The sequence below is a fragment of the Poecilia latipinna genome, unplaced genomic scaffold (assembly GCF_001443285.1).
Source record: "Poecilia latipinna isolate Pla-1442-1.1 unplaced genomic scaffold, P_latipinna-1.0 Scaffold2497, whole genome shotgun sequence".
NCBI classification, from domain to species: Eukaryota; Metazoa; Chordata; class Actinopteri; order Cyprinodontiformes; family Poeciliidae; genus Poecilia; species Poecilia latipinna.
Window position 1 is genome coordinate 44759 of NW_015115113.1, and position 23128 is coordinate 67886.

Sequence of the window (23128 nt, forward strand, 5' to 3'; positions counted from 1 at the left end):
GTTTTGTGGGGGAATCGAAAACTCTGCCTTGAGAATTAGATTTCCAGAGTGAGATAAAAACCGGAGTTGCAGACTTGCCACAGTCCCGAGTCACGCAGACGGCGAGGTTATCACGCAGACCCTGGCAGCATGAGAATCCCTTGCATCTCCCAAACTCTATTGCACCGTGAAATGTCACGGCACATTAGCTACGAGAGGAATCATGCTTGCTTGCTTGAAAGCAGAAACAAAAAGAAGAGAAGAGCGGAAGGGGCCCAGAGACTGGACAAACAATAACATTTTGAAGAAAAGAAGAACATAGAAAATTTGCACCTACACATGAACACGTGGCGACGCATCCAGGTGAGTGCTGAGTTATAATTCAATTCCCCTCCCTTTTCTTTCCTCCTTTTGTGTTTGAGCGTCTCAGATTATGTTTACATCTCTATTTGGTTATGCCTATGAATTATGTCCACACACACACACACACACACACACATATGCATACACAGAGCCTGACAAAAGCTTATCTGTGGCAGAGGAGTTGAGCTGGGCTGGCAGACTGCGACCAACAGCTTGTGGTTGTACTCTGGAAGAAAACAAAAAGTCTGTCTCTGCTGCTTTGTCTCTGTTTCGCCTCTCCATACTTTTGTCAGCTCCACTTCCCCTCTGTCTGCGTTTCCCTCTCAATCTGCAGTTCATTTAGACTTCATGTCTCTGGGTGAGTGGTACAAAGTCCATATTTTTGTGCTTGGGTAAAATATGACTGCAGTTCAACTTTCCGCCTGCCATGCTGACTTTAAAAAGAACGGAGTCTTCCATAGCGCTTCTCTGGGGATATCTATCTTCCAGGGAGAGGGATGGTGTACACCTCAATGCTGCAGAGGTAGGAAAATGGCACTGAACGTGTGTGAAACTCTTACTCCAAAAAAGAGAGGTTGCTCCTTTAATTCTTTTATCCACAGTGGTCACTACAGAGGACAGCTATCTAGAAGTCATTTTCTTGTGCTTCTTGTGGATTTGTATGTTATAAATGCACACAGACCACTGAAGTGGACACTAATGCATCATAAAATACACTATCAACTACTGGCCATCAGCTGCAAATGCAAGAAATTATTTTTGTTAAATCCAATATGGCCGACAGCCAAAAAAAGCATGCCAACCGACCCGCTCCCTCCTTCTATTGTAGACGACTCTTCCAGGTAAAAAAAAATATTGTGACATCTGATAACCCCTAAAGAACAATACTGCTGATGTATTTTTCAAATAACAACTTTGTATTTGGAGAAAATTACAATTGATCATCTAAAAAAAAAAAAAAAAAAATTTTACAAATTCTTTTGCCTACCTTTTTTTATGCCTTAAGAAAATTTAAAAAATGGGGAAAAAAAATACTGACACGAAGGATCATAATTCATGTATGAAAGGGATAAAATAACTGCAAAAACTGCTCTTTTTCTTCTGACCGTTTTTCTCTCATCACTCATCAGGTTCCCTTTGAGAATCTTACAGAACAATTGATCCCACTGGAACCTTTCAGTACAAAATGGAGCCACAAGATATTTCATTTAAAGAGTTCAGTTTGTACTGACTAGGAAGACATTTCATGCCTGCTCTGACAACCAATGACTTAAAATAGCTGTTTCTTTATGACGTACTCAAAGTTTATTGTAGGGAGATGTGGGTGTACCACTCGGATAAATTATATCTACCAGCAGAAAGGTTGTTCAGGGTTATTCTGTTTTGATCAGCGTTTATAATCTGTAATATTTCAGTCGATTCTACCCTGTCCACAAAAAAGAAACAAACAAAAAAACAACTATATTATCAGGTTATATCTGTGTCATTTTCAATCCCACCCCAAAAAGATCAGCGGATACTTGACACCTTGTATGAAAACAGGTTTCACACAAACCAAGCTGAGTGTCCCCCCTCATCAATGGGTTTTTTTTTTAGAGAGACAGGGAGCTCTCAGGAGACATCTGCTGAGAGGATAATTCTAGGGTTGTATTGGTAAGAGTGCTACAGTCAGTATTTTCTGTCACAGTGGTGCACTGAACGTGCCTCCTGTTGGACCCGGAGCTTCCAGTGCAGCTAATGCCACAGTCGGCAGCTGCTCTGTGTGTTGGTACTCCTACCAGATTGACTACTAGAACCTCAAACTGAAGATGTAAAACTTTTTTTTTTTTTTTTTAAGCAGGGCTGTTTACAGGTTTAAGGTAGATTTTGAGGAATTCAGTTTTATGACAGGGTTAGGAAATGTCTCCCAGGAGTGTTCCTGTGTGTTGGAAAAACAGCTGATGGTGCAATGGGTAGCGGTTATGAGCCTGTCAAAAAAAAAAGAAAAAGAAAAGAAAAGATGGCTCTCCCACGTATTGTCCATGCTGAATGCACAGCCTGTTAGAATAGATAAAAATAAAAAGTGTAACAGTGGCCAGCCATATTCAGCAAGAGCCAATCAATTTCTAAAAAGGAGAGTGTGTTCCCGTCTTAACGCAACATTTGTTGGCTTCATCAGATGTAAGAAATGAGTTCAACGTGGGATGGACAAATAAGGTCAGAAACATTCTCCTCTACATCCTACTAGGTCACTAGTTTGACAACTTCTGCCTTTCTGATTGGTTCCATGTGACAACAAAAATCAAAAGTCATGACTCTATAGCGACGTTCTAAAATGTCAACTTTTGACATTTTAGAAGCAGTTACAACTAAATGAAGAAAATCAGACAAATAGGAACATTGAAGAAAATATTTATTTCTGAAAAGCAATAAAGATAATGGACCCTGTTGTATTTTTTATTTCAAATCCTAAAATATTTTTTTGTTGTTATTCTGACAATCCAGTCTTTTTTAGGAAACACCAGGAACAATGACTCTATAGCGCATAAAACAGACTCTCACATACAAGGAATCTGATAGTTAAATATTGGCAAAGACATATTATTCAATGCAACAGTAACTAATAAAGCTTAATCTACATATTAAGACTATTTATCAAATATAAAATAAAATAAAAAAAGTCATTTATTCTTGATAACGTTAGTAGTAAATGTCTTGAATGAATTTAGCAGCAGTCGCAGTATTTTCTGCTTTTCTGTTTAAACAAAAGCTGTTAGATAAAATGAATATTAAATTAAATTAGTTAAATATTTGTGGTTGAAATACCGGTATTAACATTTACAGTCCCAATGTCTCAGTCAAACTATGGTGGTTTTACTCAGGGTAATAATACTGTGGGAAAAACCGATCTGCTCACCCTTAAAAATAATCTTAATATACACAATATCTGAATGAATACTTTAAGTAATAATAACAATATTGATTTAAGGAACAGCTTGACATTTTGGAACTCATTTAAAAATGTAAACCAATGAGAAATCACTAGATAACCAGTTTCATACTATTGACGCAGCCTGAAGGAAGCAGATGGGGTTCAGCGACAGCTCAGACATGATAAAGAAGGGCAAACAGGGTAAGATGTTGGTATAAAATAAACAGAGTAAGTGAAACAGCAACATAATAAAAATAGATTAACAAGAAGACATTCAAGAGACAAAATGTATAAATTTCCTGTCAGGGAATGCAGCAATAAGGGATTATAATAGAGCCAGATATCAGTCCCACTATGGTCAGAGTTCTGCATTTATAGTTCCATATGTTTTCTGTAGATCAGGATGAAATTACATATATTTAAGAGATATATTTGACAGGCATCCAATAAAAAAATAACAGAATAGCAATAAGACTAGTAATTAAATATATTCAAAATGTTATAACGTTTTTCCTCTTATAATTACAGCCACTTTCAAATGATCTCATTTTATTAAAATCCTGTGACAATCGACTTTGAAACTCAACCGAAATCACAGGTCAGCCCCCCAAAACTGCACAAATTACAGCAGGAAACTCTCAGAAACACCCGCAGACACAATTATGCAGAGTCCTCAACAAGGTGACGCTTTGATAAAAGTGTCTTAATGCTTGATAGTACATTTGCATGGCTGTAAAAGCCTGCTGCATAAAAATATACAAAGTACGTGCTAATGAACTTCTGAATAACATCCACAAGGACAGACACATGCACATACATACTAAGTAGGCCTGCAAATACACACATCCAGTAGGCAACACTTTCAGCGCCAGATAACTAAGCATATGCAGACATAAACAAGTGCATGATTTTTTAAAAAATAGATGGCCTATACGGTCTTAATTATTCATGAAGGAAGCAAAATCAATGAAAAAAGTGAATTGCTCCTGAACTGAACCACATGTGATGGAAAAAACACGTCTGTCCGCTCCAATTTTTCTGGAAAAATGTGCACATTTTACTGCATGTTTTGTTTACAACTGAACTCAAATTTACTCATATGGTTCCAATTCACACCAAAGATCATCCCAAAGCAAGACAAAGATTTCCACTTCATTCTGGAAAACACAGAAAAAGAAAATCAAAGCAACCATATCAACACAACCCAAACGCACACAGTGGCTCAGATTCGATAACATAATGTCCAAGTTGACCAAAATGATGTTACAAAGACGACATGTTAAATTAGCCATTTATTGGCAATTGCTAAAAGTCTTTTTAATTTAAGAATAATGGAACGTTACAAACATTATCCACCAAGCGTGAGAATTAAACTTTAATCATACTTATGAAACAAAAAACAGAGAAATGAGCTCTTCAAGACTTGAGTTTTTTAAGGTATTCCTGCAAAATTTTAAAAAAGCTATATCCATTTAATAATTTTTTTTTACTTACTATATTTATTGGGTGTTCTGAAAAAGCTAGAGCTTAAGATGTTAAAAGTTAATTTGCTAAATTAGGCCTTAGGATAAAAATTTTTAATCTAACATACAGGCTTGAGAGACTTGAAACATCACTTTAAACCAAAAGATGGAGACTCGACTTAACATTGCCCACAGGATTGGGTTATTTTCCAATCCAATAAGTTTGGATTGGAAAATATGACTTGTGAACATCTCTGCTCAGACGTCATGGGTCTCTATTCACCATAATGCTTTTTTTTTTTTTAGCTTTGCCACTTATATTTAAAACACCCAGCCCTTAAAAGGACTGCACCTGTCATTCTTTAAACATCTGCTGCAGAACAATAGACTAGATACCTGAAATATGAAAAGACAAGACGTTGGATCGCTTGTCATTTTCAAAAACAATACTATCCGAGCTGTTTCAAGCTGTTTTTAGCTCGAGTTAAATCAAACACACCTAGACCTTTTAAGATTGTTTTTAGTGTTATTTTTACCATCGGCTGTCAGACTCCCACACAGAGGGAGAATAACGTAGAACGACGGATCTGAAACTGATTCAGGCAAAATCTGTTGTTGCGAGGGACTACTTCAACTCGAAGCACTGGACTTTCTGAGTGTTTAGAGTGATATAGCTGGTGCTACACCAACATATATGTAGTAAGCGTAAAGTTATAGGAACGTTTTAAAAAAAAAAATAACGATGAAAACAGATACACCGCCTGCAATTTATAGGTCCAGCCCAGACATTAGGTGTGAGCTGAGTGATCGTAAAACCTCAGAGTTTCTCCCTTATAACAGCACATCCCGGGGTTAACTGCACTGTGTGCAGGACAGAATATTACTGTGATGTCAGAGCAATGATTAGTCTTCTCGGTGGTATTATAGTTGCTCTGGTGGCTTCGCTAATCTGCTGATTTACTGTGCAGCCGCACCAATATCAGCAGCAGAGTAACTGCATCCAACAGTTTACGCACAAACCAATTTCGAACTCTGTCACACAACTACTCATCTCACACGCACAGACACACACACGCATACACACACACACACGCAAGCTTGGAGCATTCTGAAAAGCCAGGCAGAAAACACGTCTCAGTGGTGTGCTCCAGCCTAATCTAGAAAGGCCTTTTATCCCATCTCCTCCTTCCACTTCCACTTAAATCAACAATTTGCTGAGACCCACACAGCTAGATTACACCCTCTGCAAACGTGGCCTGCAAACACATACATGAGCTTCACTTCTCCTTTTGGTATTAGTTTCTGTTTATCTCTCACTATGGCTCCCTTGACCTATCTGTGTGTGTGTGTGTGTGTGTGTGTGTGTGTGTGTGTCAGGAAATAGCAAAAACGCATAACACACATGAGGAGGTCGGCGTGATGAAACTTATAATATACGGCTCAGGAAAAAGGCAGCGAGTCTCGGACCAGCAGTGTGAATGGATAAACTTTGAATGCAGATAAAAAAATGTTTAGAGCAACTCCCATGCAGCTGAACTGGCCAGTGGCTGGTACCACCAAAAATAAATGCTTTTTTTGAATTTTTACAGAAACATATAAAAAAAAAAAAGAAAACATTCTGTTTGGATGTCAGAAGCTCAAACCAAACCCTAAAATCATTCTCATTGAGTATAAGCTATACTGACGCTAAAAAACGTAAACCATTTTTTTAAGTCCAGTGGTTTATGCATCTGGACAATAAAACATAAACCCTGGTGTTAACAAGGTTCTCAAAGTGGTTTTTGAAAGAAGATGACAACCTTTCCAACCAATCTGTGCTTTTATGATTTTACTTTTAATCTAACGTCTTTAACCTTACATTTGAAGATGCTCTTTCAGGCCTGTAAAGTTTTAAAATCACCTCATGCTTTTTGTATCAGGTTCTCTGAAAATCATATGGTGCGACCTTGGGGTGAATTTGCTGGGCTCGTCCAATTTTGTGAAGATTACCAACTGCCCTTAATGTTAGCTACTGGTGAATAAAAAAAAAAATTCTCATTCTAGATCGGTAATCTCCAAGGTCAGTCCTCAAGGGCTCGTGTCTCGCAGATTTTATGCCTCTCCCCGGTTTACCACACCTGAATCAAAATGACGGTTCATTCCCAGGTCTCTGGAGAACTCGGTGACATGGAGAGAAAGTAATTCAACCATTTCAATACGGTGTGTTAGAACAGGGACACATCCGCAACCTGCAGAAAGTGAGCCCTTCAGGAACGGACTTGGACAACCCCTGGTGGAGCATGATGGATTTCAAATTGTTTGGGAATAAGTTTAAACTCTTTCCAGATTGATGGGCACCTGGGGAAGCTGATGTCTCTCCCACATGAACAGTTAATCGAGTGGGTTAACTACTCGATAACCAGCACTTTGCTGCGATTTAACCTTTTTTAAGTGCGTATGTTTTTTAATCCAAAATTTCTATTTTGCTTGTGTTTCAGTTTAATAGTTACTTGTCAGCGTGAGATATGTTGTGGGTTATTGAGGTTGGACTTTAATAATTTTACAGCCTGGGATAGATAAGGGTTGTTTTTTTTATGATATCGAGTTTTAAAGATGCTGTAATTTATTTTCCTCATGATTGAATATACAGGCATGTGTGTGTGCTTAAAAGTAAAGTTATGGAGTTCAGATTAAAGCATGAAAGCTCCCAGAAGTAATTTGACTGGAGACCAAGAAAAGAAGTGTTTTCATAAAGTAATCCCTGGCTAAGACTGTATGGGTTCGGTGTTTGTACTTGTGCAATGATATGTATGTGTGCGTGTGTCTGTGTGTGTGTAGTGAAGAGTTTTATTCAGGATTTCATTAGCAGGGAATAGGAGATGTTTGGCCTGGCCAGCAACCTCTGGCTCCGAGACAAGAGCTTGTCTGTAACCCAGCTAAATTGTGCTCAAGGGCAAATACTGTGGCAGTTTTATGGAGTTTAGCTGCGCTTCTTTATATATTTTTCTTGAAAAGTGAGAGATAAAGCGTGCAGAGGGCAAACTCTGCGAAGTATTTTCTTCAAGACGTCGTCCCCATGAGCTTCTTGATTAGAAAAAAGAAACAATATATATATATATATATATATATATATATATATATATATAAATAGACACACAAGCAATTTAGAATTGTATTTGCAAGTGGTGGTCATTAAATTCAGACACTTACGGGATTAAAGAGAAGTCCCAATTACTGAAGCATGAATTAACAGGAGTTTTGTATTTTGTGGAGAGAATCTGGGCTTTATTTGTTTTTATTGCTATTAGATCCAGCTGGAAATGCCACTTATTAAAAAAATATACATGATTAAAGAATAAAATACAAGTCTCTAAAAGAATATATATTTGTGGGGACAGGGCGGCTCACTTGGTAGTGGACGTGCAATATGTGCAAATGCACTCTTCAATGTGGTTGAACTTGGTTTGATACTTCCCTTTCCTTTCGTTTCTGTTGTACTGATCCAGGTACTCTTAAATAAAGGCCACTGGAGCCTAACGAATGAATACATATTGGAGATGCAGCATACTTCAAGAAATCAGGTTGTACAGCATCTGTCATTTTGGCAAGCAACATTCAGTTTGCTCATGTCCAAGTGCTTCATCCAGCAATGTGATGGATTTCTTCATGCCGAGTTTAATTCTTGCATGTCTATCTTTCATTGAACACGCTTGAGAAAGCACAAGTATGTGTATTTAGGCACTTACGCAACCACTCCCCACCCCCCACCCCCCCTCCAAGTCATTTACTTCTTCCTGGAAAGATTAAACAAGAAAGATTTGCAAATACCTAGATGTGTTTCTGTATCCTGCAACCTTGAAGGATATTTAATTGAAAGATATGAGGAAGATCAGTTTATCTTGTTTTAATCCTGACTCTGTAGTCAATGTGAATTTTGAACAGCAATCTAATGACTGGTACCAAGAAATAAACAAAATGGTTTATAGATTATTAAACTCCACTGCATACTATGCACAGAAGTAATCAGCATCTAAGACTGCTGCACACCAATTAGGCAAAACATTTTGACCAATAAGAGGTGAAGCGACTAAGTGACCTATAATGTCTTGAAGACATCCATTAGTGGGATATATTAGGCAGCATATCAACGTTTTCTTCTCACAGTTGATGTGTTGGAAGCAGAAAAAAGGGGCAAACCGAAGGATTTGATGGAGTTTGACAAGATCCCCAATGTGGTGGCCAGAAGATTTAGTTCTGAGGTGTTCAGTGGTCAGTGTCTATCAGAAAAGGTCCCCAACATTGGCAGTGAACCATTGTCAGGGTTATGGAGGTCAAGGGTCCTCGTTTCTTCTGCAGAGCAAAGACTGTTATCTGACTCCTGTATACTTCTAAAAATTGTTGCCGGCAATGTTAGAGCTCGATATGAACCTTAGAGCAACGGAAGAAGGTAGAAACCATTTATTGTTTTACATCACATTAGTAGTATCTGTGTGAATTTTGCTTACCCAGGGAACAAATGTAAGGAATGCTAGTTGGTAAAGGTAATCCGATGATTTGGGTAATGATTTTCTTAGAAACCACAGACTGTGAGTGGATGTTACTCGGTGTAACACAGTTTAATGAAAATGGTATTCTTTAAAACCACAATATGCAACTTTTATAAAAAATTAGCATTTTACATATTTGTTAAATATGTAAATATTAAAACACTCTAGCTCCTGTGCCTTCTCCCAGGGATCCCAGTAGAAAACCTCTAGGACAGACACAACCAATCAGAGCCAGGAGGAGGGTCTCAGCGCTGTCGATCATGTTCATGCACGTGCATGATTGACAGCTGGGGAACCAACACGCCAATAGTCAATTGATTAACTGTGTATTTCCTCTTACTATAAATTAAAGGATTAACAAAATTTTGCAAACTGAAACACTCTTCCAGGATGCCATATGTATTTAATTCTGCCTGAAAAGACTTTATTTGTCTTTTTAACTAAAAGACAAATACTTGATTGGTTGCTCTGCACATGGAATAACACAGTTAAAAACAAAAACAATCCAATTTAAACTCAGAATTGACTAAATATACAATTTACAACCCCCAAATAGGAAACTTGAAAGAGACTTTAAACTTGTGGAATTTTATTTCAAATAGTTGTATATTTGTTATGTTGTTACAAGTTTGAACGTAAAAAAAATTACAAAGAGTGAAAGAAAGAGCAAACAAAGAGACATAAGCTCACTGCAGGGTTGCATGATGAAGGGAAACATGTAGGAAAAATCCCTCAAGCCGTTCATTCAATTATGCCGATGGTCCCTGGAGTGGGGATCACCCACCCACCCACCAATGAAGGAGCCCTACCAACACAGCGATCTGGGACTTCAGACAATGAATGAAAAATGAGAACGGGGAAACGCACAAATTCCCCATGCTGATTGTTATAATGAAATATTTAACGCACTGCATGGATACAAATAACTGCTCCATCCACCACTCAGATAAAATCCCATATTTGGCCATCCACACTTAAGGATTTTATTTTATTTTTTATTTTTTTTTTATTCATTTCGGAAAAAAAAAAAATGTGTCCTGATTGTAAGTGCTGTGTGAGTGGGTGACCATGAAATTCCAAGTGTTGATTATGGCAGAATGTAGGTGTAGGTAATAAATATGCAGAACATTTGCAAATATGTTAACTCAGTCATTTATTTAAAATTTGTACTTGGTTTGACATGGGCACTTTATAAAGTCTGATGGTGAAATTCCATCGAACTTGACAGCGATGTGCATGAATTATATCACAAGCTTCATCACTAGTGATGGGACTCAATAAAATCTGTAAGCAAGTTAATCTAAGAGTCTCTAATTAATTAATCACATTTTAATCAAAAACTACATACTGACAAAATAAGAAACAATTTGATTCAAAAACCCCTTTTTGCTGCTAAATCATTATTGAATAAATAGGCACATGAGCTTAAGAAACACAGAAACAGACAGACTTGTAGTCATTCACTGTGCTCCAGAAATAAACCTTTGATATTTGAATCAAGGGGTTTATTACACCACGGGACAAGTTTTATATCGTTTGAGTTTCATGCCAAGTAAATATTTTGCAGCTGCAGCATCTCTGAATAAAGCTTTGAAGACCACTATCTGTGTTACAATTAAGCCGTGTCTTAAAGGTAGAATATTGTTGATTGTTCATTACGACAGTATTTTCTTCTGCACATCATCAAAAACAAATGCTATCACGTCTTTTGCCTGAAAACGGCACACGTAGACGGCAAACAGCTAGAGGTCATAGTCTGTCATTCTGTTTAACTTTCACCTGGATTTCCAGTTGCCTTAACGTGCAATTGGATTACAGTACAGCACCTCTCCGTTCAGCCCTTATTCAGCACTTTTTTCGCCCTGTTACACATTCCCTTCTTCTGCAGGCTGTAGTACATCTTTCTTACACATATACATTTCATTCAGTAACTATTACATTCATATGAGACGCCTCTTTGCCTGACAGCTTACAACATCACGAGCAGTAAAACCAAGCCCAGACAAAATACTTGACTGGTTGTTTTATTTTAAAATACTTTCCCAATCTGCAGAGTGGATGGAGGCGTCCTCCTTTGGGGACGGTCTTGTTGCATTTTGCAGATTTTGCAGGGAAGCAGCCCAGGTTAACACAACTCTGATTGCAGATAAAAATACTGACTGTCCACAGAGGTCCACTAGGGAAGTTAATAGACACGTCACATGCAATTCGTTATCTCTTCATTACATGGCAGCCTTATGAACAAAGTCTTTTCTGTTTTGAGCTATTCTATTTTTTTTTGTCTAGACTTTTTTCGTCTGTTCCTGGAACACTTCAGAGAGAAGGGAGTTAGATAATAGGAAACTCAATTGCTTGTAGGAATTTTAGAAAAAGTGGTAGACTATTATGAACTAATTCCTTTATAGAGTTAGAAAAGCATGCACTTCAACTATAGACTATTTAAAGAAAAAAATCCTGATCTGAACTCAAAGGTAAAAGGAGACAAAGATAGGATTTCCTATTTTTCTTTTCAGCAATGAATGCCAGTAACTTACATGTATCTTTTTTATTATTAGACTCAGACTCGGTCAGGTGAGGTACATCTGTGAGCCTGTCACACTGAAAAACCAGAGATTTTCCTACGATTTTATTTAATAATAAATTATTTTGTGTAAGAGAGCCAATAATCACAAAATGCCATCCCAGAGTTTTAGGTTTCTAAGCAATTCAGAATCTTGCCAGTTCATAGCCTCTAGTTTGTATCTCAATGCTGCCATTTAATTTTTTCCTACTTCCATTTTGTAAAAACTCTTTTTGTACCTATATGCCTTGAACCATTGCCTATCAGCTTATGTCTTCTGTTATTGAACTATTATTATGAATTATGGAGACATTAAAACAAAAAAAAATCTTTGATGAATATTTTACCTTGTATATATTATCAGGATACTGAATATGTTTTGTAGTTCTGTTCTTTCTTTGGGACAGTCAGCTCTCTGAAATATAACTGCTGACAGAACCAAGACACCCAGGAGCAATCTGTTGTTGGTAAACATTATTTCCTTACTGTGGACTTTGGAGAAAATTATTTTGCATCACCAGTTGTCAAAGCGGGTAGAAAATGTCCCTTAGGTCGATTTGAATTGTCTAGCCATCTGTACAAACTGGCTCCTGTTGGTGCCCCCAAAAAAGCTGGATAAGAAACAAACAAAACCGAACAGAAACGAAAAGGCTAAGGAATAAACATTCTAAACCTTAAACATTCTAAATATCCATTCTGGATTACAGAAAATGTATTATTTCACATGTACCCTGTTGTAAAATACAAAGTGGCAGTCAGAGCCTCCTACCTGAAGTTTTTAGTGGCTTCTTTTTGTCTCGTTCAGTGCTTCTCAAACTTTCTTTAACAAGAGCCATCTCAGTGAGCAATCTTTTTTTGTACAATCATAGATCCACACTTAGTTACACTTTGTTCTACAAAGAGAAAAAGAAAGACAGACTACCACAAAGACACATTCAGAGTGAGAAAACCAATGGTTTCTCCCTGCCCTCTTAAATATGGCTGCCTTGTACCTAAAATAGTGACAGCCACAGTAAAACAAACAAAAACAAACAAAAACAAAAATGTCATCACTTATGACATTTTGTATCTCATCAAATTGTTCATATACATAAATACCAAACAATATTCTTTGGTGGGTTTGCTGCTACATTGTCTGAAGGTATAAAACACAAGGAAATATGTTGTTCTCGGCTTGTTTGGCTAATTGAAATTAGCCTGGTCAGCCAGCATATCAATGATCAAATCTCAGTGGACTTTCCCTGAATTGGAACACAGCTAAGTTGGGTTTGATGTTATTCCCATTTCCAAATATCGACTTCAGAGGTAAAGAGATCAAAGCATGGACATCCAACGACATGTGCTCCTGGTTCACCACTCTCCACTTACATACCAGAAGATTTTAATTGTTTTTCACTGCGTTTCTGTTTTGAGATGGTTCTGGGTTTCCCAACTCTACATCAAAAGTTAATTTGTTCATAATTCCCTTCAAGATAGCTGAGCTCAATATCTCCATTGAGCACAACCAAAGGCTCTCCAATTACCACAAATTGTGCTAGTAGCACATTTTGAAAATCATAGCTCTTTGTAATCTAAGCTTTAAACTGCCAAGACATCTGTGTACAAACTAGACTTGTAGCACGTTGGCTACCGGTTAGATTATGACGCTGATATGAGGAAGTGCTGGTGACTGTTGAAGCTCTGGGTAATTTCCATAGAATAACTGTCTGAGGTTAAAGGCTCTGACAGGAGCTTTTAAGAGGAAGAGAATCCATTAGACAAGGGTCGCTACAAAGTGGCCAACTATTAAAAATGCAGCAGCCCCATTATTCCCTGACCAAGTCTGCAACTTCAATCTCTCTCACAGCATCACTCTTATTTCCCATCGGAACATTATCTGTCTTTTTTTTCTCCCTTTTTTTGCCACCACCATCTGTTCTCTTTTTTTTTTTGATTTGTCTCACTCTATTTCCCCATTACTTCAGATTTGTTTTTTCTTCCCTGCTTCATCCTCTCTCTCTCTCTCTCTCTCTCTCTCTCTGTCTCTTCCCACATATCTTTTATTCCTGAAACTGCAAAGGGTGAGCTCCTCTCACGGCTCTGTGCATGTGCCGACCTGCCGAAGCTTTTCCAACACTGTTCTGCACAGTGGGGCAACGGTCAGCATCCACTACTGAACACTGGTACCAGAATAGAACAGCCCACAGAGAGTAATAAATGGACATATATGGGTGGTTAGGAGAGTCCCTTTTATGCAGTAAAAACTACAGGCAGCATGAACAGATGGCAGGAGAGAGGGAGAGAGAGCCCAGAACACAGTGGGAGAAAGACAGGGAAAGGGGCATAGAAAAACCAGGGTGAGTGTTTGGTTGGGCATTAAAAGACGGCAACATAAGGCCACTCTCTCGCGTCGAAACTGGCACACAACGCTATTGAGATCAGGGCTGAAATCCAAACAGAACGGATGGCTCCTTAAACAAAGTGCACATGCTAATATTGTCAGCTGTAAAACTCCAACCGATGCAGACAGGCAGATGTGTGAGAAGAAACAGGGCCTGGGCAGAATGCATGCACGGCCATAAACCCTTTATCCCCTGTTTACTTTGCCCGCTAAACACACACAGTTCCTTGTCGGTGCGTGTGCAAGATGTGAGCTGCATAATTTATAGTCACACTTTCGGCTGAGGCGTAGTTCTTTATGTTTGAGGAAGAGGGGGAAAGGGTGGGTGGGGAGTAAGGGGGGTGAAGGGGACACAGCCACAGAGGGAGTCAAGGAACGAAGGAGAAAGTTAATATGAAACGGAAGATGAGACGATGAGTTAATCAATTTCTTTGTGCCGTCCTTGTGTTTACAGATTTGTACTTCCATCTTATGAGTACCCCACCAATCCCCCACCGCCCTCCGCCTTTATGTTTGCTCATCACAGCCAAGCCAACCACTGACCACATTTATCTAGAGCATGATGGAGAGTAATTGAATGTGAAAAGCTCATTTTTGAAGACAGGCGATATTCCACTTGGATGTCCAGGCGTGTCCGCATGTGTCATTACTTTGATATCAGCTGAATGCTGTTTCTCATTACCTTAATTAAAGCTCCTCGTGTGCCGCTGAGCATATTAGCACACTGATCTGTGGCAAGCTGATGATCGGCTGGTTGATAATTCCACTTTATTTTCTCCCCCCGCCGCATCCCCCGCCCACTTTAGACGCTCTAATCTCACTCTTTGTGATACTCATCAAAGATTCACATCTCCATCCAATCATCATCGGAGGATGAAAAGATTTTAAACCGGTGGGAAGAACAGTTACGTTTAGATGTGCTTCACGTGTGCTTGTTCTGATGAAGATCTGCACACAGAAATATACAAGGTTCAGTAGCACAGATTGAAGATCAGAGAAATAAAGACTTAAAGGGAGATTAGAAGAAATGTCAATATTAGTATGAGAGCCATGAAGAGCCAATTCCAAAATATGCCTCTGCAGTTGTAATCATTAAAACTATTTGCTGTGTGTAAGAATACTAGATGGTATGAAGTAAAGCGTCAGACAAGAGGTCCAGTCCTGAAGAATTAGTGCTCTGTATGTGTTGCTTTATTGCTGGATGACGCAGCATTTAAATATATGTGCATTTAGGAGGCTGCTACAGAAATTAGTGCAAGTCTCTATTTATATTTACACCAATTTAATGAAGTGTGTTGGAGCTAGCCAAAGGTGTATTGACTAGCGCTGTAGCAGTACAATAAAAAAAATCATGATTTGAGCTGCTTCAATCAAGAAAAATAAATATATATAAATATGTAATTTTTTAAAATGTATTTTATTAAGTTTTAATACTAGTATTATAACCTGCATCCCATAACGATGAGTGGAGTTTGGGCTGCTTGGATTTGGACATTAGCTAATCTTACTTCAGCGTCTGTGATCTTGACGTTCAGCTTGTTGTTTCAGGTGAGTAAGCTCCAAGTTACGACCTAAAAATTTTAATAACGCAGATCACGGAAAATCGCTTCAAGTCGTTGGTAGTGGAATTGGCTCAAGTGTGTTTCCAAGCCAGGGAGGAACTGACAGTGGAAAACTGATCCATTTCTTATCCAAAAAAAAGTTTATATATTCTTGTGAAATTTCAAAAACTTTAATGAACATGTGCTTTCAGTTAAACATTTGGTAAGATTCCTTTTCTCATGTTAGAAAGACTTCTTCTTATACAACTTACAGGTTAGTTCTGCAATGTATCCATAAACAAGGACCTTAATGTGAAGAGGCAGGACTCCGTTGTGTGACGTGAACTTTGCCTTCCTCATGCTGCTCCTACAGCTATGAAACCTAATTTTGGCAAAAGTGTTTGGACTTAAATTTGTCTGGATGACGTAACTCGCACATTTAATACGAGTCTAAACACAGTTTAAATGAGGTATCCAGCAGGTTGACGCTTCGCAGTGAAAGATCTCAGTTTGGGTACCGAGCAATATAAGTGAGTAATATGTAATACCGGTGCGCCAAAGGACATTTGCCTTTTCCAAGCCAGAAGTCATATTCATAATGAATTCCACTTTTTGACTTCATAAAAAGCCAAGATCTCAGATTTTATTGTTACTGCCTTAAAACTCGCTGTGCCAACGCATTCCAGCACAGCCACAGGACAACACTAACAAAGATCACAGCAACAATAACAAGCCAGCAGATTTTCTTATGGGAATATTCGATGTGCTTATTATTTTTAGTAGTAAGATGTTTTTATTCAGTAATTTCTTATGATTGGTGAGGAGGAGAGCGTGCGTCAGAAATACCCCGAATGAAAGCAGCTCATGTGGCAATTAGGAAAATCCCAAGAATCTTTTGTATCCCCCTGAACAGATTTACACAACTCAGAGAGCAGTATGCGAGCATCAGCTCTCAACTGATCCCCTCCTACCCTCTTATAGTCCTGATTAAGGAACACTGAGTTTGTACAAGAGGACATGCCGTCCCTCCACACTCCCTGCTAATGTACACTGAGTGAACCTATAGTCCATTATGGAGGCAGAGCAAGAGCAAACTTGTGTTTGAGAGCAATCCTTTTACACAGGCTCCGTCATCTGGCTGGCTTATCGTTGTTGGTTTAAGCTGGTCATTTCATAATAACTGCGTTCATAGGAAGGTCATGTGTTGTGTGCCTGAGTGTGAGGAGCCAAGTATGTTTGAGGGCTTGCACTCTAACAGAGAAAAGAGGGTTTATGTCAAGAATAATTAATTAATTAAGTTTCTTGCAGAAGTATTCGAACCCCGTGCAACATTTTCACATTTTGTCGTGTTACATTCACATATTTTATGTGAAGGACCACCATGAATTAATGCGATGCATTTACATTTTTTTTTCCTTTAAAAATCTAGGAAACGTAGTATTCATTTGTATTCACCCTCCTTTAGTGTAACACCACTAAATAAAATCATGTTGGAAACAATTTCCTTTAGCATCATCTCATCAATAAATAGTCTTCTTCTCTAAATTTGAATCTCAGTAAAAATTGATGAGGCATAAAGTTGTGCAGAAATATTAAGCAGGGTTGGGTTATGAAAAAAAAAATCTCCCAGTTTTTGAACATTTCGCTAGGTGCTACATGGCTTTCCTTTGCCATCCTCTTGTTATAATACGGCTCTTTTCTTTTATCACAATGCCCTCCCCCCCCCATCGCTCTTTGTGATTTTTGCCATCTCAGCCAATAAATTATGTATTAGGAGTGGGCATCAAGGGTAGTGGGAGTCGATGCAAAAGAGCAAATATTTTACTGGTGTGCAAAATACTCATGCATGTCAATTAAAATTCATTATCCCTTCAAATATTGTATTTTTGAAGTACAAGAAGTATGCGTAAAAAGGCACTACGATCAGATGAAATCAAAATTGAATGTCTGGCCAACATGTCAAATCTTGAATGTTGCAGAAAACTAACACTGCACCATCCCCACAGTAAAACATGAAGGTGTCAGCATCATGATGTGGACATATTTTTCTCAAGGACAAACAGTTCAGAGCTGGTGGGAAGATGGATGTGCTACACATGGAGCAGTCATGATGGAAAACTTGGAAAGCCTTCAAAAATCATGAGGTTGGGCCAGAGGTTCCCTTTTAAGCAAGACAGCAATGCTTACACCTGTAGCCAGAACTAGGCTACGTTTGGGACAAACCATATTCATTTATTTAAAAATCCCTCTCAAAACCTTAATTAAATCCAGTCAATTTGAAGACGCTGTTCATCCAGTCTGAGCTTGACATCTTTTGCAGTTTTCAATTTATATCATTTTTCATCCTCTTATGCTCAACTCCATGTTGGCCTGTCACACACAATACACCGAAAACACTGTGTTTGCAACGCGATAAAAAAAAAAAAAAAAAATGAAGACATGTTCACACTTCAGCATAGTACAATAGGTCAAATGTGAGCAAAACAAAAGAAGCTGCTCAACACAGATCACACAGTAAATGCAGCAGGTTTAGTCTGTTTTGTTGCGTGTTCTTGTGAAAAAAAAAAAAGAACTACTGTACACCTACACACAGACTTTTTAAGTCAGACTTACACAGCTAGATTGATCTACAAAGCCACTGCCAAGATCCATATAGATGTATAAGCGAGTTATTCTTGGTGCGCTAAACACACAACACTGTTCTTTTGGGACCCACTGAGCTTTAATGACAGCAAGCTGCTTTGTGAACAGGGTCAGGCGGGGGTGGGGGGAGTCACTGCTCAGACCCCACACTCGTATTACCTGCATGATAGGCTCCAGTGCTTCATCCACACAGAAGTGAACAAATGCATTCAGTCTCACACATGAATTGTGAGGAAAAGTTGCCTTTTCATGTACAGTCACGGCTTCAAACCGCACACAGAGAAGCAGCTTTTATTTATCTGCAAACGTATTTGCTAAAACACACACGCACCCTTCACAGTGCAACCACAGCTGAGAGCGTACACTCGGTGGAGGTAGGATCCAATTTGATTTGACCTTGACAGCAGAAAGAAAAGCAGAGTGGGCTGGTGGGAAGAGCGGTGGATTGAGGGATGGATGGGGTGTAAGAAATGAAGTGATGGTCCGGGCCAGATGCCTGTTGCAGATACTTGAGAGAAATTACATGACCTTGAATAGGATGGAGATAAATCATGGAAACAAGAGAGCCATGTGGGATGGAGACATCTGTACACATAAAACTGGGTGACAGGCATGCATCAAACACCAGAGGTAATCCCACCTACGTGGGCATGTGGTATAATGTCTTAGGTAATAAAAGTACGGATCACTGAATAAATCTTCAGCTTTACTGAAATGATAGTGAAACACTGCTTTATTATTTATGACAGAAAAATAAACAGGAGACAACTTTGTTTGCTGTAAACCTAACACAGTAAGGTGTGACAATGGGCTGTGCTGCCTCATTGCCTTTAGGTACTTAACTGCTAAAACTATTTAGCAGTTTTGGCTGTTAAGTAAATGAAAATGGTGGCCAGATGAGGACCAATGATAACCATTGGGTAGCACAGCAAAACAAAAACTACTAGGAGGTAATTTCTATTTGCTCGATATTACAATAATAAAAATTTATTTTTAGATTTTTTTTTCCACTTTCTTTAAAGTCACAAGTTTACATACACAAAGATAACTGATTCTTTGAACAGTTTTGGGAAAGTCCACATCGCTCTGTCAAGATAGTACTGTATGTTTTTGCTTTGAAGATGAAAATTACAAGTAAATTTATGGATTGAATATTGGACATCAATTGACCAAAAATCAAACTCACAGAGTTATAAATATACAGCACTAATAGAAGACAAAAACAATACCAGCCATCTTGCACCTGTCTTAAAAACAGATGGATTTTTTTTTTTTTTTTTTGCACATTTGCTAAAACTGTCATCATGTTATGGCAGTATTACATGAGACATACGATCTGTGAAAAAAAGAAAAAAAAAAGAAAATCAAGCTCCTCTGTAGTCCTACTGCCATCTGCAGAAATGAACAGCTCCCAGTCTCAACCAACCAATCAGAGCCAAGAGAAAGGCCTTACCTCTGGCAATAAAACGTGTGTACGCGCTGCTCAATGTGTTAATGGCAGAGAAACAATGTACTGTTACAGGAAAACCATTTATCCACCATCATCGGTTGCCACAATTGCTAGCCTGCTCATTAACAGCAGGCCCCAATGTGGCGACGGAGCTTTAGCATAGCAGAAAGCAAGTGGGAGGGTGTGAGCAGTGCATACACAAGCTTCATTAACAGTGCTAAGACCTTTCTCCTGACCCTGATTGGTGGTTTCTGACTGAGTGGTGTATTTGTAGGACCACAGGTAGAAGGCAGAGGAGCTTGATCTTTTCAGACTGTCTCATGTCATACTGTCAGGACATAATTACAGTGTAACAAATCAAAACACGTTTTTTAGAAAAACTTACCGACTGTAGCTTTAAACCTGAACTAAACAATAATGAGCAATTTTCACATTTATTTTGAAGAACAAACTATTTTCCACGACGTGTTCATTATCTCGACTGTCTTTTACATGAAGGGGAAATCTAGTGGCAGCCGTTACTGCTGCCGGGAAGCTGTCTATATATTTACTCTTCCAGTTTAGTAGAGAAAAAGGCACGCCTGTCATTAGAGACGTTGTTTATGACAACCAAATCCCTGATGTGCATTAAGAAATTATTCCCAGCTTCTGTTTGTTTGTCTGGATCGCATCCTTAAAAACATCAGTCATCTTGCAAATGTGAACACAGACAGCCTGGGATCATCGGATGAGTGGAAGATGCTGACGCTATTCAAAATATGAAATGCAAATGTGATTGCCAAAATCCTGTGAGTAATTTTTCAGATTAATTCAACTGTTTAGAGCCAAAAAAAAAGAGGCAAAAGTATGTCGAGGTGGTTCAACCAAACATTTCAGAGCCATATCAGTATAATTCAAAATCTTGCTTTGTCAGTTTACCTAATACGGTAATTATATACGCATTATTTCCACCAATCAAAGCATTATTTGTGCATTAGACTCTACGTGTCTTTGTCAGTGTTATAAACTGACATTATTCACAATTTGTGGCAGTGAGACATGGGATGTAGGGAGCTAAAGAATAGTCAAAATCTCTACCAACATGAAACAGTTTCAAATGAAGCTATCAAACATCCATTACTTGTTTTAAACCTGCCTTTTTCTGTGAATGCCTTGCAAAAGTTAAATTCAATATTTGGATTTTGTCATGATAAGCACTCATTTGTAGTGTGTGCGCCAACACAAATGGATGTATTATTGTGAAGTGGAATGAAAATGATACATATTCAGATTCTTACTTTGACTGAGCCATTTTAACTCAATAAAACACACTTTCATCCAGGAATATATGAGTATATACATACACCTACTTGACTCTGAACATATAATAAATGTAATGTGTGAAAATGTGAAATAATAATATTACCAACACTTGAAAATGTTCAAAATAAATCAGAATTAAATGGGGATGATATGTTCATGTTGATGTACAGAGTTAGTTTACCGCTACACATAAGGTTTTGCATGTCCATCACTTGTAGAGAACAAATGATGGACATACTAGGCACAATGTGTAGTGCAAGGCTTGTGGAAAACTGGAAAATGGGTTTCTGATTACTTTAGTTCAATTTTTCCAGATTTGTGAGGCAGATAAAAAAAAAAAAATGTTGTCTTGTTAACAGATTCTATCACCTGAGCTGTGGACCTCTGCAGCTCCCAGAAAGCCACTTGGTTGCATCCCTGATTAGCCATGTTTTGTTGTGGCCAACTCTTTCCAGTTCCAGAGGAGGGATTAAACAGTACTCTGTGAGAAGTTCAAAGTTGGAATTTGTTTTATAACCAAACCCTGCTTAGAAATTCTCCACAAGTTTATCCCTGATCTCTCCGCTTGTTACTTGGGCTTCATGATGCTGCTTGCTATCAAATGTTCTCTATCAAACCTTTGAGGCTTTCATAGAACAGCAGATGAAATTGCATACAGGTTAACTCTCCTTATAACAAGATTACATCTAAAGTTTACTGATTGGAATTTTTATAATCAAGTGTGCGTTTGTAAACTAAAAAGTTTACAGGTTATAGATTTTTTTTTTTTGCAATGCTCTTGTTTTAGTCCTTGAAAATGTCATATTCTTTGAAGCTTCTTGCTTTCATTGTGGCTATAAAATCTCCAGTCTTTAATGTTTGTGCTCCTTTCTCAAACAAAACTGTAATGTGCTGAATGGATCACAGTTCAACAATCATTCCTTTTACCTGCTCTTCCCACATCGAGTCCACTCAATAGCGTGATCTCTCTATTTTCACGGCATCCGACTCCCACACCGACTTTCTCCTTTTCCACTCCCCATCTCTCTTGCCCACTGACACATGCACGTTTGCTAAATATTGCTGCGAAACTGCCAACTCCTCACGTTTACTATCGTGCAAGAGAAAAACAGATGAATAGCGGCAAACAAAGGGAACGGCGGGTGATATGATGCAGGAGTAATCGATCAAGCCTTCGCAATCCATTTTCTGCTTCTTGGTGGTGGGATAGTCAGAGTGTGTCAGTGTGTGCTTTTGTGAAATGTATTCATCAAGATAGCCCATGCAAGTGCAAGTAGGAGAACTGGAATAAATCTGAAAGAACCAAGAAAGAAGTGAGCCCGTTTTTCCTGCATTCTAGGTAACTCGAGCAGTATATAAGATTCAATCATTTCTGCCAAAATGCCATCAATGGGTAGTAGATGGAAAGGGTGTGGGGTGCTGTGGAGAAAGAGAAATCAAGAGGAGGTGTTGGGAAAAAAAAAAAAAAAAAAGCACCGAAGGGGAAGTGAGGGCCCCCTGCCCTGAACTTGAACTTCCAGCTGGTGGGAGGTGGGGCGGGTTGGAGGTGGGAGGACAGGGTCAAGAACCCAGAAAGGAAGAAGAGAAAAGATCCAACTGAATGACACTGGTGTCCTCTGGTTACAAGACAGATGGAGGACGGGGGAAGGCATTGTTTTGTTTCATAAACACGTCCAGCAGTTAGTCTGACACCTTCCAAATTGTTTCCTCACAAGACCTAAAGTGCAGAATTTCAGATCTTTCCCTTTCTTTCAGGATGTGTTCTTCAAACAGCTTTATTTAGTCCATTTTGGGGCAAATGTCTACAACCTCTTGGGGAACTTGAAAAATAACTAAAAACTTTGTTTTATGTGGATTTATTTCCGATTGAGCTTAAGCTTTACATAGTTACAAGTAAAACTGAAAAAAAAAAAGATAAAAAGCAAGTATCAGTAATTGTGATGTGGGTTTAAGCCATTTACAGGATAGAAAGATAAATTTTGCGCAGTCGAGTATTAAAATAGGTCAACT

At 38.5% G+C, this 23128-nt stretch overlaps 1 protein-coding gene across 3 annotated transcripts in view; it reads right to left on the bottom strand.

Annotated features, from left to right (window-relative positions):
* The window catches only part of LOC106938052 (RNA-binding motif, single-stranded-interacting protein 3-like), a 65275-nt gene that overhangs the window by 40012 nt on the left and 2135 nt on the right, over positions 1–23128 (bottom strand). The gene's annotated exons all lie outside the window — the stretch shown is intronic.